General features: G+C 43.4%; 1 long non-coding RNA gene across 3 annotated transcripts in view; it reads left to right on the top strand.

The window, feature by feature from the left end:
- LOC115460208 overlaps positions 1–21,160 on the top strand; it is a 232,554-nt gene that overhangs the window by 91,098 nt on the left and 120,296 nt on the right. For all 3 annotated transcript variants that reach the window (XR_003940412.1, XR_003940411.1, XR_003940413.1), the window contains exon 2: positions 13,183–13,274. This is a non-coding gene — a long non-coding RNA (uncharacterized LOC115460208). The remainder of the gene's footprint in view (positions 1–13,182; positions 13,275–21,160) is intronic.

Below are 21,160 nucleotides of genomic sequence, written 5' to 3'. Positions count from 1 at the left end.
GAGAAGAAAAAAAAATAGGGTTTACTGTCAAAGAACTGCTGTTAATGCCATTAAAAGTTTACCACGATAAATGTTTTATTTTACTTTTTGGTTTTGGGAAGTGTAGTTTAGATTTGAGGACGGTATGTAGAAAAGCTGTGTAAGCTGCTTCTCCTGTATATATCAGCACCTTTTCCAGTTCCAATACTGGCATTCACAGCTCTGCCCGTGCACCTGAAAAATGCCTGGTTCTAGCTAATTCAGCTAGTCTCCCACCTTTGGTATGAAACTGTACAGAATCCACTTTGAAGTGGGTTTGATTTTAAATTTGATGCATCGCTGTCTAGTCGTGCGCCTCTGCCATTAGTTCATTTTGAGAGTTTCTTTGAGAGCGACCATGAGTGCTGGAAATAATATGGCTGAACTTAGTTAGTGGGAGGTTGGGTGGTTGGTAATGAGTATCAGTTTTGTTCTGAGCCTATCAGTAGTTTCCAGTGATATGATAAAGGTTTACAGGTACTGTATTACTTAAAAAAAACAAAATCTATCAGGCTAACAGCAATAGTAAAGCATGCTACTGTGGAGATCATACACCATTATCACACTTTACGTAGTACATAGATAATAACATTTGGGCAGGACTCTCTTTTGTTTTTAGCATACAATATTCCAGCATATCTCATCTCTGCGCTGAGTTCAGAATCTTTCCCAAATATTGTCATGTTTGCTATATGACCTTTTGGTGAACATACAAGTGTTTCTGTATAAGCTATATCAAAAAAGTGGGATTGCCAAGGCCCAGTGTTTATTGTTGCCGTCTTCTGGAAGACCACTCCAATCTTAGCCACCAATAGCATTTGTAACCAGTCCTGCAGTGGAAGGCTTCTGTATGTTTTGCAATATCATTGAGAAGGTGAGCCTGCTGCTGTTTTGCTTGTGAGTGAGCTGCTAGGGCTCTTTTTGTCTCTGCCAAGTAGCTGCACAATCTCTCTCCCACCCAACCACAGACCAAAACAGCAGAAGATTAACAACTGAATACTAATTCAGTTGTGGGTTCTGCAATCTGTTTAATTGAACACTACAAGTCTTTTATACTATGTATTCACTGACAGATTTGTATTGTTAGTTTAATAATCTGTTAGCCATGAGATCTTGCGAGATGTGCTGAGGCGAACGGTCGCAGGTTGGCTAACCTCCAGGGCCTACCCCCGATAAAACTTGATTAAAACCCTGCAAAAGCGCCCGACGAACGGCGGACCTCGGATAGCAGACGCTGGTGCATGGACAAGTACCTGTCCAGGAGCGCGGAGGCTATGCCGGGCAAAGCGACATGGAAGGAGCCGGAGAAACAGCGAAGCGGGCAAGACACCAAAATGGCGGCGAGTCCGGAACCCGCTACAAAGTTGTTTACTCAGCCCCAGATTGAACAGCTAATGGAGGCAATGAAGTCAGCGCTTGAGCCGCAGTTTACGTTGCTGGCTGAGCAAATTGCTAACTTTGAACAACGACTGGAGGAGACAAAGCAAAGAGCGGAGGGCTTGGAGCAGCGGGTATCAGCAATAGAAGACAACGCTGAAGGCCACAAAGATACAGTAGGACAATTGCAGAAAAAGGTAGAAGAGCAGGCACAACATATAGACGACCTGGAAAACAGATCCAGGCGCTCAAACCTGCGAATAGTAGGCATACCGGAAACTATTCTAGACTCCCTACTGGGCACACTGCTAGAGAAATGGCTCCAGAAAGAATTCGCATTATCGGATAGCTCAGGCAAATTGTGCCTAGAGCGGGCCCATCGTATCGGAAGGCATGGACGCCCAGGAGAAAGACCCAGAGTTGTTATAATAAAGGTACACAACTATGTACATAAGACTGAAATACTTAAAGGAGCAAGGCAAGAATGGCAAGACCTAAGCTATGAGGAGACACCGGTTAAGATTTTCCAGGACTATTCAGCAAATTTGCAGGCCCGGCGTAAGGCTTTTGGACCAGCCTGCAAATCTCTTTCAGCAGCGGGGAAACGTTTTATGCTGGTATATCCGGCGCAACTAAAAATTCAACATAATGGGGCCTGGGCTACATTTAATACTCCGGCCGCGGCAACCAAGTATATGGAAGAGCACTTTAAAATGGACTCTAATGATTGAAGGCCCACGGGAGATTCCCAAGGATCCGGGAATGGCAGAAATGAACCATGTTGTGGTGATGTATAAGAAGTAAAGTTGTTGAAAGGATAAAATCTTAGGAGGGAACATTTTAGGTTACAGTGGGGGAAATAAGTATTTGATCCCTTGCTGATTTTGTAAGTTTGCCCACTGACAAAGACATGAGCAGCCCATAATTGAAGGGTAGGTTATTGGTAACAGTGAGAGATAGCACATCACAAATTAAATCCGGAAAATCACATTGTGGAAAGTATATGAATTTATTTGCATTCTGCAGAGGGAAATAAGTATTTGATCCCCCACCAACCAGTAAGAGATCTGGCCCCTACAGACCAGGTAGATGCTCCAAATCAACTCGTTACCTGCATGACAGACAGCTGTCGGCAATGGTCACCTGTATGAAAGACACCTGTCCACAGACTCAGTGAATCAGTCAGACTCTAACCTCTACAAAATGGCCAAGAGCAAGGAGCTGTCTAAGGATGTCAGGGACAAGATCATACACCTGCACAAGGCTGGAATGGGCTACAAAACCATCAGTAAGACGCTGGGCGAGAAGGAGACAACTGTTGGTGCCATAGTAAGAAAATGGAAGAAGTACAAAATGACTGTCAATCGACAAAGATCTGGGGCTCCACGCAAAATCTCACCTCGTGGGGTATCCTTGATCATGAGGAAGGTTAGAAATCAGCCTACAACTACAAGGGGGGAACTTGTCAATGATCTCAAGGCAGCTGGGACCACTGTCACCACGAAAACCATTGGTAACACATTACGACATAACGGATTGCAATCCTGCAGTGCCCGCAAGGTCCCCCTGCTCCGGAAGGCACATGTGACGGCCCGTCTGAAGTTTGCCAGTGAACACCTGGATGATGCCGAGAGTGATTGGGAGAAGGTGCTGTGGTCAGATGAGACAAAAATTGAGCTCTTTGGCATGAACTCAACTCGCCGTGTTTGGAGGAAGAGAAATGCTGCCTATGACCCAAAGAACACCGTCCCCACTGTCAAGCATGGAGGTGGAAATGTTATGTTTTGGGGGTGTTTCTCTGCTAAGGGCACAGGACTACTTCACCGCATCAATGGGAGAATGGATGGGGCCATGTACTGTACAATTCTGAGTGACAACCTCCTTCCCTCCGCCAGGGCCTTAAAAATGGGTCGTGGCTGGGTCTTCCAGCACGACAATGACCCAAAACATACAGCCAAGGCAACAAAGGAGTGGCTCAGGAAGAAGCACATTAGGGTCATGGAGTGGCCTAGCCAGTCACCAGACCTTAATCCCATTGAAAACTTATGGAGGGAGCTGAAGCTGCGAGTTGCCAAGCGACAGCCCAGAACTCTTAATGATTTAGAGATGATCTGCAAAGAGGAGTGGACCAAAATTCCTCCTGACATGTGTGCAAACCTCATCATCAACTACAGAAGACGTCTGACCGCTGTGCTTGCCAACAAGGGTTTTGCCACCAAGTATTAGGTCTTGTTTGCCAGAGGGATCAAATACTTATTTCCCTCTGCAGAATGCAAATAAATTCATATACTTTTGTTAATATATGGCCTAGCTTTAAGGCTACCACTGGAATATTGCTGGCCAGAGCTATGCAGCCTAAAAACAACTGAAAAAGTACTGACCAGGCCAAACAACAAGTAAATGATGTAATATTTGAAGAATCTGCAAAAAGCAGGTCTGAACAATGAGTTCTGCCACAAATTGGTACAATTTTTAATTCAAATATAGCACCTGTAATGAAAGATCAGATGAATAAAATGGAGCTTATTAGTTTTGGTATACAATGATACAGAGGTAATACAGAGTTCATGAGAAAGGTATGAAAAGTATTGCAGCCGGAAGATGTGAAACTGTTATCTCAACGCTTCCCAAAACATGTTGATAATTAGCAGTAGCTGAGAACGGAAGGAGGTGGGCACATCAGATAGCAGATCACATGGGAAAGTATGATCTCAGGAAGTTGAGACATATTAGGAGCTAGGTATCTCACCATTCACTTCTATGGAGAAGATAGAGTATAAAAGAGGGGAGAGTTTGGCTCAGTTTGAGAGTCTCTTCTCCAAGGCTTCAGTCAGACGGCGAAGCCCTGTGCGGTTGAAACCAGAATCTGATGTCTGTATTTGTACCAATTTGAAGACTTGTCTTTGGGTAAGAAATAAAATGTATCTATTTATCTAAACCTATCTCTGTCTCTATTTTTATAGATTCTGTCTTCTCTTTACCTAACATTTAGCCTACAAGGTAGATCATATACAAGTGACACTCAGTCTTTGCAGAAACTTAGACAGATGTTTAATAAGATTTATGTGGGAACATAAATGGTCCAGAATATACCTAGATCTAGAAAAACAGAAAGCAGTAGTTATGGGAATTAGTTTTCAATTACGGCTCCTAATGCCACCCCAGAACAGACCCCCTTATGATTGGGTGACGATGGAGGTTAGAGAAACTATACAGAACCTGATATATGAAATAGGTACTATTAGTCCCCCGTGTGAAGGAGTCAGATAGAGGTCTAGCAGAGGGGAAATTAAAACAGTGGTGACCCCGACGTGGGCTGCTCATGTCTTTGTCAGTGGGCAAACTTACAAAATCAGCAAGGGATCAAATACTTATTTCCCCCACTGTATAACCCACTGTTGTAAACTTACAATGTACTGTATTGGATGTCACTGTGATGGGAACCGGACTTGAGTGGTTGGGTAATAAGTAATATAGGCTTTGACAATGGGATGAGCTGGGGGGGGGGGGGGCCAGGGGGCAGTACAGATGAGATCAGGTTGGAACTCTTTGCTGGAGAAGGGTTCGGGGAGACTAGTTTAAGGGGACAGAGAGGGATTAAAGGGATTGAAAGGGTATGGGAATGGGGAGGGAAGGGAGTGGGATGGGAAAGTAGTTGGGGAGAAGTAGGAAGGGAAGGATCGAAGGGAAGGAAGGGCATAGGGGAGGGGATAGGGTTGTTCCACTTCCGAAAAGCGCGATTTTGGCCTGGAGATAGATGGCATGTGCAGGCACTCAAAATGGTGAGGAGGGACCCTGGGGGAAGGCTGGGCCTCCGGAGTTGGATGAATGAGAGACTTTTGCAATTTATGATGGGAGGACATTACACCTAAGACACAGGTTAAAAAGACAAGGCTAATTACTTGGAATGTAGGTGGGATAACCTCGCCAGTGAAAAGGTCCAAAATTCTTTCAGCTTTAAAGCGCCATGGCGCAGATATTGCATGCATCCAGGAGACCAGGTTAACAGAAAAGGAACATGCAAAGTTAAAACGAACCTGGGTGAGTGAAGTCCACTCAGCTTCGGCAGAGGGCAGAAAGAGGGGGGTTGCTTTGCTAATAAGAAAAGGTTTAGCTGCAAAGGCAGAGGCTATAGCTCAAGATCCGCAGGGCCGTTACGTATGCATTAATCTTTGGTTACATAACAAAGAATACATGGTTTTGGGATTATATGGACCAAACGAATATGACCTACAGTTCTATCAATGCATAGTCAAACTGTGTTCTACAATGCAAAACAAGACCTGGGAGATTTTAACTTAGTGGTTGATCCTGAAAAAGACTGCTCACACCCACGAGATGCAAAACAAGGGGGGGCCGAGGGCACGGGCACTAAATACACTTATGCGGACATTAGGCGTAGTGGATGTTTGGCGTGCAATGCACCCAGAGGAGAAGGATTTCACTCATTTATCGAGGGCCCATGGTACTTACTCAAGAATAGATTATATCATGATAGCTGTCAGCTTGTTCCCTGGAGTTTTGCAGTCAGGAATTGGTCCCGAAGAAGTGTCTGACCATTCGTTGGTGTGGGTGGACATAGAAGCCCCGCCTGATTATCAAATGGGCACGGGATGGCGTTTTCCGGGGTATTTGTTCACAAATCGTGAATTTCGGGAATACATAAGACATAAGTGGGAAGAATATGTGAAATTCAATGCAGAACATAAAGACAACCCAATTCTGTTTTGGCTGGCAGCTAAGGCCGTGTTAAGAGGTGAGGTGATAGCGTTTGTCCAAAAGCAGAAAAGGAAGATAGCTAAAGCGATCTTGCAACTGGAACTTAAACTGGCAAAAGCCAAATGAGCTCATATTTGCTCGCCGACGGTAGCTACAAGAGAACATATGAGGGCCATACAAATAGCTTTGAATTCTCATATTCACGAGAAAGTGACTAGATCCCAGTTTTACCAGAAATATAAGTTACATAGGTATGGGAACAAAACGGGACTCCTACTGGGCAGATTACTCAGTACCTGGAAATCAAATAGAGTTATTACAACAATGAAGGGAGCCAATGGGAAAGTGGAAACAAGCTGTGAGGCAATAACAAATATTTTAGTGCAGCACTTTTCTAACCTTTACACGAAGCATCCCACACCAAACGAGAGAGAGCGAAGTGAGTACTTAGACACATTAAAGTTACCCAAATTGCTTAAACAAGATCTTGATTTGCTAAATAGACCTATTCAGGGCAAAGAAATTCAAGTAGTAATTAAAGGGCTAAAACTACATTCAGCCCCTGGGCCTGACGGATTTTCTGGGGAGTACTATAAGCTTCTCCCGGAGACAGTGATTGGGGCGTTGCAGGCTTATTATAGTCAAACTATCAGTCGGGGAGAGCTCCCACGCGGAGAAAACATAGCGCTAATTTCGCTGATCCCAAAGCCAGGGAGACCTGGGGACTGTGCGGGCTCTTACCGACCCATATCACTAATAAATGTAGACCAAAAAATATTAGCCAAAATATTAGCGAACAGGTTGGCTCCGGTTCTACCCAGGATAATTGGGGAGGAACAGGTAGGATTTGTTAGGCAACGGCAAGCAGGGGGGAACATAAGGAAATTGCTTTTGGCCATGGCACAGTGCAAAATGACCAACACCCCAGCATTGATACTAAGCCTAGATGCCGAAAAGGCTTTTGATAAAGTGGATTGGGAATTCATGTTCAGGGTGCTGGGGCACATGGGCATACAAGGTTGGTTTCGGGAGGCTATAAGGGCTTTGTACAAAGAGGTGAAGGCGTCGGTGATAGTTAATGGGGTCCGTAGTATTGAATTCCCTATCCATCGAGGCACACGCCAAGGCTGCCCGCTTTCGCCCCTGCTGTTCATAATGACATTGGAACCACTGCTTAGAAGTTTACAGCGGGCGGGTGGAATACATGGAGTGGACATGGGAAAGCATACGGTAAAGACACTAGCTTTTGCTGATGATTTGCTGGTAATACTTCAGGATCCAGATGGTTCAGTACCTATCTTATTGCGCGAGATCGCGCTGTATGGTAACCACTCTGGATTTACGTTAAATCTACAGAAATCCACAGCATTAGCGGTCTTAAGAGAAGACCAGGATAGATGGAAGGGAGGTTTGAATTTAACTTGGGAAACAGAGAAGTTTAAGTACTTAGGAGTGTCGATTACAAATGATCTTACCCAGTTGTACGCAAACAATGTACCTATCTTAATGGGGGCCACAAAAGCAAAATTGCAGATGTGGCAGGGGTACCCGCTCTCACTCCTGGGTCGCATAGCTGTGGTTAACATGATGATCATCCCGAAATGGCTCTATATGTTTCAAGTGCTGCCCTTTTTCTTGACACAAAAGGATGAAATGCAGTTCAACAAGGCCCTACAAAAATTCTTGTGGAATGGGAGACGGGCTCGAATACCACTGGCAGTACTTCAGACACCAACAGAATTCGGCGGACTGGGGTTGCTTAGCATCAAACATATCACAGTGGCTAGTGGTATGCGCCATATAAATGATTGGTATAGAGCCTCCAATGACTTTTCTGCTACAGAATTGGAAAGCCACATGTTACAAGACATGCACCTGGGCTATGTTATGCATAAGCCGAGGGCCGCAATTGCACAAGAATTGAAAGACACTGGAATTTATAGCTCGGCCCAAGCAGTCTGGAAATGGATTTGTCGCTTGTACCATTTTACGCCTGAAGTGACCCCATACTTACCAATTGTGGGTAATCTGGACTTTGCCCCGGGGTCGCTGCACAAAGCATTCCGCACCTGGAGTAAAAAGGGCATCAGCTTTTTGTTCCACGTAGTTTCTGAGGAAGGCCGCATAAAGACTTTCGCAGAATTAAGCCGCAGCTATAAGCTGGCTCCCACGGATACTTTTTACTATGCTCAATTGCGACATTATGTCAGAGGTCTACCGTGGGAATCATTGGCAGAGGATGCACAGGAAGAACTGGCAGAGGCATTCTCCTTTCGGGCACAACAGAAGGTTCCTCTGGCCTATCATCACAGATATATTAGGGATAATTACTCAGAACTGGATTGTAAGCATCTGGCAGAAGTCTGGAGTATGGACTTGGGAATTACTATAAAAAAAGAGACTATAAAAGCACATATTTTAGGCATGAAGCAATGCACTGCTTTTGCGGGACATTGGGAACTCCAGTACAAGGTGCTATACAGAGCGCACGTATCACCCAGACGAGCTTTCCATATGGGGCTCTCCCCGGATGGGGCGTGCCCGAAGTGTGGGATGGAAGGAGCGGGGCTGGGCCACATGTTTTGGACATGCCCAAAAATTCGGGACTTTTGGAGAGACCTGTTGCAGGAGATCTCACGGATGTGGCGAGTGATGTGGAGACCCCAACCAGAACTTCTGTTTGGCAGCTTGTGGCTTCCACGCCCCGCTCCGAGAGGAATGCGGCATTTTGCTCTGAGAGCTACCATATTGGCAAAAAAAGCAATTCTAAGGGCCTGGCTGGCCCCCGGAGGACCCTCAATACAATACTGGAGGGGAGGCATGCTAGAACTAATGCGTTTTGAGCGATTGGAAATGAACAGACAACCCCCCAGGTACAAACAGGAATTTACGCGCCGTTGGGTGCCCTTGTGGGATACATTAACACCAGCAGCACGAAGTTACCTGATCAACATATAAACAAATGACAATGGACTGATAGGCTAAGGAGTGAGAGCAACCCTGGGTGAGGTGAGTGGGGAGGGGGGGGGGGGTTGGGGGGGAGGGGAGAAAACAAAAGAGACAATTGTAGAACCATAGAGATGACATGCGTGTGTCTGGGAACAGACACATGTAGTTTGTGTTGAAGGTTGCATGTTTTCGAAAAAAAAATAGACGTCCATGTTTTATTCGACAATTTGTGAGCTGGGTGTTTTTGTTTTTCAGCGATAATGGAAAATGAAAGCGCCCAGCTCAAAAACGAATAAATCCAAGGCATTTGTTCGTGGGAGGGTCCAGGATTCGTAGTGCACTGGTCCCCCTCACATGCCAGGACACCAACCGGGCACCCTAGGGGGCACTTTTACAAAAACAAAAAAAAAGGTAAAAGAGCTCCCAGGTGCATAGCACCCTTCCCTTGTGTGTTGAGCCCCCCCAAATCCTCCTCAAAACCCACTGCCCACAAATCTACACCATTACTATAGCCCTAAGGAATGAAGGGGGGCACCTACATGTGGGTACAGTGGGTTTGGGGGGGGGGGGGGTTGGACGACTAAGCATTAAGCAGCACAATTGTAACAGGTAGGAGGGGGGGATGGGCCTGGGTCCACCTGCCTGAAGTCCACTGCACCCCCTAACAACTGCTCCAGGGACCTGCATACTGCTGCCAGGGAGGTGGGTATGACATTTGAGGGTAAAAATAAAAAGTTGTGAAACATCATTTTTTTGTGGTGGGAGGGGGTTAGTGACCACTGGGGGAGTCAGGGGAGGTCATCCCCGATTCCCTCTGGTGGTAATCTGGTCATTTAGAGCACTTTTTGGGGCCCTATTCGTGAAAAAACAGGGTCCAGGAAAAGTGCCCTAAATTCTAGCTACAAACGCATACTTTTTTTCCATTATCGGCGAAAGGCGCCCATCTCTGTTCGGGTGATAACCATGCCCCAGTCCTGCCTTCACCACGCCTCCGACACGCCCCCGTCAACTTTGTACGCTTCTGCATTGGAGTGCAGTTGAAAACGTCCAAGTTCGGCTTTCGATTATACCGCGTTATTCGTTTTTGTGAGATAAACGTCCATCTCCCGATTTAGGTCGGAACTTGGGCGTTTTTCTCGTTCGATTATAAGCAGGAAAGTCTCTCTGAATGTTGAAAATACTAAAAGTCTTCTAATACAAAGTATTTTTTTCAAAGTTTGCAATTCCCTCTCTGTCTTCTTTTAAAAGGTCTTACAGTCCACAAAGCCTACAATGTCATGCCATGACCCAATTTCATCTTCATTAATGAAAGTGTTCCATCAGTACCTAGGGCCCTGTTAACAAAGGTCCGCTAACTGTGTAGACACCCATAAGAATATTATAGGCATCTACACGGTTAGTGCTCGCTAATTTTTAGCACGAGCTAAAAACACTTACGCATCTTTGTAAACAGGGCCCCTAGTTTCTTATATTAGTTTGTTGTATAAATGCTATGATTACTGCTAGTTTGGTAAATGATATTGTTCCAGGCTGTTGGAAGTTGGCATAGGTATATCCATGATTAAAATATTCATCATTGAAAAAAAATAACCCACTGCCTGCTAGTTAATTTATCATTTGTATCAAAACTCTTGGAGAAAGTGGTTTTTACACATCTAGAATAATTTGTAGAAAATGCAAATGTTTTTCATCCTAACCAAACGGGCTTTAGAAAATATCACAGCACTGAAACTGCTTTAATAGGTATGAAACTTTCATTCAATAAAAGCATAGAAACAGAAAAAATTTAGGCAGAAAGAGCATATGGCCTATCCAGTCTGCCCATCTACGCCATCTACTATCCCTTCCTCGCCCTAAGAGATCCTATGTGCATACACCAAGCTCTTTTGAATTCAGGTACTGTTTTTGTCTCCACCACTTCCACTGGGAGGCCGTTCCATGAATTCACCACCCTTTTCTTGAAGAAGCATTTCCTCGGTTACTTTTGAGTTTATCCCCTTTCACCTTCATTCTATGCCCCCTACAGAACTTCCTTTCAATTGAAAGCGACTCGGCTTCTGTGCATTCATGTTGCGTAGGTATTTAAATGTCTCTATCATATCTCCCCTCTCCCACCTTTCTTCCAAAGAATACATATTGAGATCTTTATCTGTCCCAGTACGCTATATGACGAAGATTACCGACCATTTTAGTAGCCGCCCTCTGGACAGACTCCATCCTGTTAACTTTTTGAAGGTACAGTCTCCAGAATTGTACACAATATTCTAAATGAAGTCTCACCAGAGTCTTATACAGGGGCATCACCACCTCCTTTTTCCTTCTGTCATTCCTCTCCCTATGCACTTAGATCAGGATAAAGCAGTATTACTCATCTTTTTAGATTTGAAATCAGCTTTTGATGTAATAAATTTAGACTAGCTGATGTTGCTCTGACAGATACTATAGTTGATTGGTTTCAATCTTCTGTACAAGGGTGTACTTTTACTGTGCAGAGGTTAAAGTTATCATTTACTTCTTTTCCCTTAAATTGTGGTGTTTCACAAGGATCAATTTTGGCACCTGTGTTTAATATTTTTCAGCTCCTCTGGCCCCATTAATTCAGACCTTTCTAGTTGTCGTGACCTCTTGTGGCAGCTTACAGTACTTGTGTAGTACTGTGAGAGGTCATGACAATCTCAAGAGGCAGGAGCGAGTGGACTTCGCTCCTGCCCCTACTAGGACCAGCAGGATTATCAGGTAGGCCCCGGGGGGGGGGGGGGCGAATTTTGAGTCTTATGGGCTGAGGGGGAGGGGGTAAGGAGGGGAGCTTTTTGAGGATGAGGTGGGTCGGCAGCACTTAGAAATGAAAACCCAGTTATGCAGGTCTCGGCCTATGTTCAGCTCAGATCTGCATAACTACTACTACTACTACTACTATTTAGCATTTCTATAGCGCTACAAGGCGTACGCAGCGCTGCACAAACATAGAAGAAAGACAGTCCTTGCTCAAAGAGCTTACAATCTAATAGACAAAAAATAAAGTAAGCAAATCAAATCAATTAATGTGTACAGGAAAGAAGAGAGGAGGGAAGGTGGAGGCGAGTGTTTTATGCAGGCCCCGGCTGAATATTGGCTAGGAACTGCATAAGCTCTGGCGGCCAGCCCCACTTGATTTAGCCCCCGATATTCTGTGCCGGTGCTGGACATTGCCCGGCGATGAATATCTGGGGCTAATGTAGCCAGTGATGGTAAGCATTTAAAAAACGCTGACCACTGCTGGCTGAATAATGGCCAGACTGAGTTCTAAAATGGGCCAGATGAGACTATTGGTTCTAGAGAAAAGTATTCCCAGTGTATTCCTATGGGACATGGAGTTTCAGCTTCTGCAGCATAGGAACATTAATTTCCTTAGCTTCAGCAGTAGATGAATCCATTAACTAGTGGGTTGTGTCCGACTACCAGCAGGTGGAGATAGGACAGATAGCTCTTCCCAAAGTTAGTATATCTCTGTCTCCTGCAGGTGGATGGACGGACATCCTGTAGATCCTGAATTCCTCTGTGACGGGTGCTCCTAGCCTAGGTCTCCTGGGTAGTTGAATGTGCTCAGTGCTGGCTTTAGGGTGCATACCTGGTTCTCCCAGGCCCCTCTCCTCCACCGCTGGTGTCCCACTGCCACTGTTTTGTGGGCTTCCTCTCCCTTTGCTCAGTTCCACTGCTTTAATTTGGCTTAATTAAAAAAAAAAAAAGAAGAGGGGGGGGAGGGGCTCGGTGTTTTGGGTTTTGTTCCCAGGCACTTGGTCCTTGTGGCTGTGCCTTTGCTGTGATTGTGGAACAAAAAAGCTGCTGCTTCAAAAAAACTTGACTTGGCTTTGGTGGAAAGTGATTCTTGCCTTTCTTTTCTTTTTATTATTTATTTTTTTGTAATTTTTTTTATTGTATGTACAACCAAACTACATGGTAAAACATTACTCACAAGATGTACCATGACTCTTCAGTACATTATTAAATTATATTCAATACTTAATCAAAACTTTAAGATTCTTGCTTTTCTCATTGACATTATGATACTTGAAGTAAGAAATGTGATTGCAATGTCTGGAAATGTGACAAGGGTTGTGTGGTTTGTTTTTTCCCCCCCAGAACCCTGCTTGAGATAACCCTATGGAGGAAGCTGTGGAAAGTAGACAGCATCTGGAGGAAAATAAAGAAACGCAGCTGTTTTCAGTGGATTGGTAATTTTCATTTTATTCTCTGTGTTGTTTTGGGGCATGCAATAAATATATTCTAAAAAGGTGGCTCACCTCAGCTGAGGTCTCTTACTGCATTTGATGATCTACAGGATCAATTTTCTGCTGCATTTAAGGGTGGGGAATAGGTTGTGAGCCAGTGAGAACAGCCTTCTTGCTATAAAGGAGGTGAGGAAATGTTGGAGAGCAGGTGTGAGAATGAGTTCAACCCTGCAGTCATAAGAATCACCAGGAGTCCTAGGGGAGGTGAGTTAGGAAATGAGAGCTCTCCCTTTCAGCTGTAGATCATCTGCATGCATTGTTTGCCCTTTATTCTTTGTATTGGATGTCACTTACCAAATGAAGATTTGTGGGGCCTTACTTCCTTAGTCTCTACTAGTGGACGGTTATCTTTTATTGGATTTATTGGATAAAGTGACAGGGAAGGGAAATGGGACTTGATATACCGCCTTTCTGTGGTATTTTGCAACTACATTCAAAGCGGTTTACATATATACAGGTACTTATTTTGTACCTGGGGCAATGGAGGGTTAAGTGACTTGCCCACAGTCACAAGGAGCTGCAGTGGGAATCGAACCCAGTTCCCCAGGATCAAAGTCTGCTGCACTAACCACTTGGCTACTCTTACACTCACAGGGGGACTAGATTTTCATACGTTTGGACCAAAGTTAGAGGTGTAAAATCTGCATTCTCGAATGCCCTCACCTTGTATCTTTTGAGATCTATAACATTAGGCAGACATTTGTGGGTGCCATGCTTTTCTTCCAGTGACCCCTTTAGATGATCTGGTGCATGTTCTAATGCCATTCATCTGCCTATTGTAATTCTGCAACTATTAAAGCATCCTGGTAAGAATGTGGTTTGCAGGGCCGGTCTTAGGCAGAGGCGGCCGCATAGGGCCTTGCGCCTAAGGGGGCCCCGCGCCTCAACTCTGCCTCCGACGTCCACTCGGACGACCGCAATGCGCATCATGATGCCGCTCGTCCAATCGACCACTCCCGCCACCGGCGCCCACCCCCCGCTTGGGCCCGCCGTCAGCTTAGCTCCCCGGACCAGACTCCGACATTTGCAGCGAGCCAGCGACTGCCCTGGCGACAGACAGTTGCAGCGACGCCAACGGCTCACCTCTCCAGCTTTTTACTTCCTGCTCAATGTCCTGCCTTCTGATGAGGTGTTTCCTGTTTCCGCGAGGGCGGGAGTCACTGAGCGGGAAAAGCTGGAACCTGGTCCAAGGTGAGCCATCGCTGTGGTGTGATAGCTTTTTTTTCTTATAAGAGGAACCTTTTTAAATTAAGTGGTCTTGTTGCTTTGCAAATGGAACCTGATAATTCGTCATGTTGCTAACTGCTCATTTCCATTGTCATAGGCCTTTCCCTTCATTCCTCCCTCTCTATTATACTGTTTCACAATTTTAAAGACTATTGGGCTATTCCTTCACTCCATAAAAAAGGAAACCACCAATAAATAGCAAAAAAGCATTAAGATTCATCATGAATCTTAATGCTTTTTTGCTATTTATTGGTGGTTTCTTTTTTTATGGAGTGAAGGAATAGCCCAATAGTTAAGAGGATTAAGAGAAGTCCAGGTTCTGGATTCTTTTTGTATGCTGTTATTTTGTTCAAAATAGAAAAAGAGCGGATGAATCTTTTCAATCATTAATTTTTTTCTTTGTTTATTTTACTTCAATATTTCTCATTTGTTATTTATATGATTCCCTAATAGGTGATCTATGGAAATGATCAGATTTCTCTTAGGTCCAATATTCTGTGATTCACCTCACACCTTGGTAGATGAACATATTTTTATAAAAGGTTATGTTTTTACAATGGTTAACATATTTCAATATTTTGCATCATTTTCAATGCCAGCATTTCTACTGCTTTTTGGTTTTCAACTTTGTCATATATATTCCTAAAAAGTGATATATTGTTCTTATGTACTTTTTTTGTTTTGTCAATTACACTGCTAGATTAGTTTTTGTGGTTTTGTACATAGGGATTCATTTAAGAAGCCTGCTGCCTTTCTTGCTGTAGGGTGTTTTCCTCCCTAGCTCAAAGGGAAATGAAACCTAATATACTATTTTCTAAAAATGGAATAATCTTATCAATGGGGCGGAGCTAGGGTGGGGCGGGGCTAGGGTGGGGCCCCACCAAATTGGTCTGCACAGGGCCCTGCACTTTCTAAGACTGGCCCTGGTTGTTTGTCTGGGGGTATTTTCTTGTAACTATATCTTCTTGAGATCAAAAACTGTACAGTAGCTGACTGTATATATTTTAAAATGCCATTTGAATTTCTCGACTGCTTTATGAATTCCCTATCCGACTTCTATTCTGACCAATCAGTATTATGCATTTTTAGGACAATCCATGCATGTAAATTCACTACTATAATCACACCAAACTTTTCCCTTCCCGTTTCAAACACCCTGAAAATTCTTGGAGTTACCATTGACCGAAATCTCACACTTGAAAGCCATGTGAAGAATACAACAAAGAAGATGTTCCATTCAATGTGGAAACTCAAAAGAGTAAAACCTTTCTTCCCAAGGGATATATTTCGCAACCTGGTACAATCAATGGTGCTAAATCATCTAGACTACTGCAATGCACTTTATACTGGCTGTAAAGAACAAATCCATCAAGAAACTTCAAACAGCCCAAAACACTGCCACCAGACTCATATTTGGTAAAACAAAATACGAAAGTGGCAAACCCCTAAGAAAAAAGCTACACTGGCTTCCACTCAAAGAACGTATCACGTTCAAGGTCTGCACTCTGATTCATAAAATCATTCACTGAGGTGCCCCGGCCTACATGTCAGACCTCACTGATCTGCCACCCAGGAACACTAAAAGATCAACACGCACATTCCTGAATCTTCACTTCCCCGACTGTAAAGGACTAAAATACAGATTAACACATGCGTCCAGCTTTTCCTACACGAGCACACAGCTGTGGAATGCTTTGCCATTTGACGTGAAAACAATGTGCGACCTAATCAACTTTCGGAAATCACTGAAGACTTAGCTCTTCAACAAGGCATACCACAATGAACCATCATAGGAACTGTAATGCATCACCGCTTACCTGATATTCCGAATGTGATCTCTCTATACCTGATTGCTTAATTCTGTTATGTTATCCATGTTCTTTATGTAATACCAATTGTATCTTTTACTCTGGAATGGCGATTGCCATGAGCCACATTGAGCCTGCAAATAGGTGGGAAAATGTGGGATACAAATGCAACAAATAAATAAATACATTTTTTACTGTTTATCCTAGGAATAAGCAGTGGATTTTTCCAAGTCCATCCTAATAATGGTTTGTGGACTTTTCTCATAGGAAATTATCTGAACCTTTTTTTAAACCCTGCTAAGCTGTTTGCTGTTCTGATTAGTCAAGTACTTTACCTGGAAACACGCACGGAGTATCAGCGGTTCCTGGATGAGTTCCAGCTCTGTCCCTGTACTCTCCTGCCACTATAACTTGGAACCTTGTTTTAGGTGCCACAATGGGGCGTGCTAATGCAAGGTCTATAACAGCTTCAGGGTGCGCCTAAACCGTTATATAATACTAGTGTAAATATGCATTGGTGTTATTTATTACATGGTCCGTTTTATGGAATGGGGATGATTTATTAATGCATTCTGATGGTGTTAGTGTGCTTTAGTAAATCTAGCCTCTAGTGATTTTGAAATTTCAGCCTATTTTCTGTGCTGCTAGAATGAGAAACAGATGTTGGCGTTCTCTGTATGCACAAGTAATGCTCTCGGCCAAACTCCTATGACTACATAGTTTTGGACCTCATTTTTCCCCTTAAATTCAGGTATCAACAAGAATGTCTAGTGCACCTTAGGTGTTTGTTAAAGCTTTTTTTTCCCTTGGGTAATGCAATATGATAAATGTTTTTCTTTATGATGAAAGATGGTATCAAGGCACAACTCAGAAGGGGCATTCGCTATTGTTCAGAACGATCTCTGAGCAGTTCCTGCAAGAGGGACTGCCTGACGCCCACATGTATAGCGCTTTTCAAATTGTTAAAATATGCTAAGAAAACACAATGTTGGTTTGAAGCAGATAACCACGAACAAGACAAGTTGCGCAGCTGAACTTTTAACATCTGTATTAGAAAACCAAACCAAGCTTCTTGAGAGAAAAAGAAAAAGTAACGCTGTTTTGTGGTATTTTTCTATGAATTCTTGTAGTTTTCACTGTTCTACACGTTTTTTTTGGCTGGAGTTACTGCTGTATAAGCATCTGGATCCCCTTTGGTATGAATTGTAGTTCTAAGGTGGTATTGTTCTGCACGAAGCTCTTTGAGCAATATCTCTTGAATTATTTGACACATTTATCTTTTGAAAATCTGAGGTTACTAGCATTAGCATGAGATAGTAGGGAAGGGGGGGGGGGGGGTTAAAATGTTTTTGGAAGCTTGGGCACCGTCTAACCTTTTAGGAGCCAAGGGAAAAAAAATCTTACAGCTTTTTCTGTTTGTTTTTTTGCTTTTGATATTTGCTTTTTTTTTTTTCTTTCTTTCTTTCTTTCTTTTCTTTCCTTTATATTAGGCCCCCGCTGTCCTGCCAGTGATGCCTCCTACTTGGATCCTATTTATTTATTCTCCCCTATATCCCACAGTTATCCAAAAACAAGTTTTGGTTCAGTGTGGCTTACATTTAACAGTAAGGAGACATTACATTGCTATTACACACTTACAAGCAGTAAGGAACAGTTATTGATGGACTGCTTAATCATAAAATTTCTTGCATAGATAGGTTTTTAGATCTTTTCTGACCTGGAGATAGTAATACTTCTTATGACCTTGGGAATTGAATTCCACCATTTGGAGCCCAGATAGCTAAATCTAGCTGTATAAATGGATTTGTAGGTTATGTTTTTGCAGTTGAGTAGTGTAAGTAAGCCTCTGGTTCCAGGACTGGCATTTCTTGATGATAGTTCAGTCAAGGCTAAAATGTAATCAGGAGACATACCAAACAGTAGTTTGAAAATTAGCATGCCAGTTTTAAAAAATAGTCTCAGCCTTAATTGGGAACCAGTGTAACATGACAAGTCAAGCAGTGGGGTTACTCTTATCATATTTCGACTTTTTGAATATTAGTCTTGCTGCCGTGTTTTGGACAGTCTGCAGTGATTTCAGCATGTTTTCTTTGCATCCTACATATGTTGTGTTGCAGTGAAATCTGATTTTCAAGAGATAGATGTTTATTTTTAGAATAATTCCTAATATTTTTAGTTGTGATTCAGTAGGGTATGTTGTTTGGTTGATTGTGGGATTGTTTGCTCTGGATAGTACCAGGAATTTAGTTTTATCTCTATTTAGTTTAAGTTTGAGATTTTGGCCCAATTTTCTATGAGGTCTAGAACTTTCCTGTCTGACTGCCTACAACATCTGCTTTTACCCATGTCTGACTCCCCTTCCCTCCCCTCACAAAACCTGGCTCCAGCAGCTGCTACTTCTTTCTAGGCCTGGTGCCATTTTGTTCTGTCTGCCATGGAAGCTCTCTTCCTGGGCCTTGCGCCACTCCTTTTTGGCTGCTTTTGGAAGCTCTTCTGGACCCAAATGGCAGGCACCCAAAATCATACAGTGGCAAAAGTCCAGAGAAGAATCTCTTCCAATATCACAGTGGCTTGTCACTTGGAAGAAATAATTTCCTTTCCCACTTGTAGCCATTAGTTCCCAAAATTTAAGGACCAATATAGAAAACTAAATACATCTGAGCAGCAAACTTTAGGAACCTAAAACTGAGGCCTCTTGGACTGCTATTCACTCACCTAACTTTGGTCCCTTAACTTGAATGCCTAGTGCTAGGAATTGGCGATTGAGTGCCTAATATTTGCTTCCCTTCTCCTGACTCCTCCCTAGGCCCTGCGCTTGGCGGGAATTTTAAAATTTTGACAGAGCTAGGCACCCGACTTTTGTAATGATGTGCCTTGATCTTTTGAGTATTGACCTCTCAACTTTTTCTGTATAAATTAGTGCACCCAAAAAGTGCCATTTCTTCCTTTGCTCCTCTGCCTCTGCCTCTTCCAACGTTGTGCTGAATGACAACATCGTCTGTAATGCATCATAGGAAGGTGAAGCACTTCAAGATAAAGATGGCTTCTCTTCTGTCTCTATTTCATTGTTCTTGATCACTTTTTTTTTTGTCAGGTGAAGTACCATGAAATTATTGAAATGCCTTAATAATTGAACAGTCCTTCATTTCCAGCTGTGCAGGGTGTGTTGCTGAAACAGCAACTTCAAATGAAGATCCATCATGCCAGTTTTGTCTCGCTGCCTTTTTTACACATCACTTTTGCACTTTTTTTTGTGTTTTGTGCTAGTTTCAGGCAGGAAAGGACTATGTCACCAGAGCTGTTGAGCTCTGAAGAATAAAAAGGTATTGGCGTGGTATTCTCATGACTCAGTAGTGGGAGGCATGCTTATAGCGCCTATGCTTCAGGTGATAAACGAAGACAATCTCATGTACAGACTACCTGTAGCTGCCATCTGTGCAGCTAGACCATGTAGCAGAGTCTTACAAGTGGTATGTGGGAGACCAGTGTTTCATACTATTTAATAAAGTAAGGCCTAAAAAACTGGGCTTTTAAAATTTGTGCATTTATATTTTAGATTAAATTAAAGAGGTCCTGACCTGTAATGTTTTTAGTTTTTAAGTACCACCTGCAAGCCTGAAAGCTATGGAAGTGGTTTACGTTCAAGTACAATAGATATTTTCTGTCCCTCAAGGGCTCTCAATCTGATTTTGTACCTGAGGCAAGGGAGGGTTAAATGACTTGCCTAAGATCGTAACCATTAGGCTTGAATTTTTTTTTCCTAACGTTAAGAAGATTCCTTTTTTTGGCATGTTAAAAATTCAAATAGTAATAACATAGTAAGTGATAAAGACCAGCATGGCCCTTGGAGTCTGCTACAAAGCTCTGTAGTTGGGGTTGTAACTGCCACTCTGTTCAAGTCCTTCCCCCCCCCCCCCAAATGCTTTTGTCTGGGGTTGCAACTGCCGCACATGCAAGGTAATTCCCTCTATGGACTGTCCCCATGTATTCAGTTGCTCTTAACCGCATGGTGTAGTTGAGAATCTCTTTGACTGCCATGGTACTGTGCGCATAGTATCGGATGTTTGCAGTCAGGGAGGAGGCAGCAGTTATACAAGCACCAGCCATTTTTCAGTGCTGATGCCCGCAGCTAAATGGATAGATAGGACTGCTTTTTGTGTGGCCCAATTTGCCTATTTAGCTATGCAGATGCCAGCATTGAATATCAACCAGTGCCTGTATAATCTTTGGGTCAGTGGCCGAAACAGATATTCAGTGTCGATGCCTGGACGTGGTCCAACATTGAACATCCATGCTTAATTCTTCCCATGGCTGTCAGAAGCTTAAAAACCACAGACTGCGGTGGGTTGAATATTGGCTGTAAGGCAGGATTTCCAATTTGGCAACTCGTGATACTTGGTTTCCATAGGTAGGATCATACCAAATGTTAACTTCCATGGATAAACTCAAGCATCTCAGGAGTTTCTAGGCTCACAGTTGCACCCTTTTTTTGGGAGGGAGGGGATTAGATCATCAGGGTTTCCACATACATCTTTCCATCTGCACCAAGGCAGGCTTTGGAATGTTGAGAATGAGTCCCCTAAAGACCGGGAAATGCAATGACTCTTTGGGATTATGCTTCATACTTTCAAAGCCAGCTGCTTAATTGCAGTATTTTGTATGTTACATGTGGGAGGTATCTCAGACAGGAAGAGCCCAGAAGATCAGCTGAACTTGGTGGAGGTTGAAACATGTCTCTGAGATTCCGTTACTTTCCAGAGTGTCTGTCTGATGCACTTGAATCATGAGGTTGTA

Source organism: Microcaecilia unicolor, chromosome 1 (assembly GCF_901765095.1).
Source record: "Microcaecilia unicolor chromosome 1, aMicUni1.1, whole genome shotgun sequence".
In the NCBI taxonomy this organism is placed as follows: Eukaryota; Metazoa; Chordata; class Amphibia; order Gymnophiona; family Siphonopidae; genus Microcaecilia; species Microcaecilia unicolor.
This window is presented reverse-complemented; position numbering and strand designations above follow the sequence as displayed.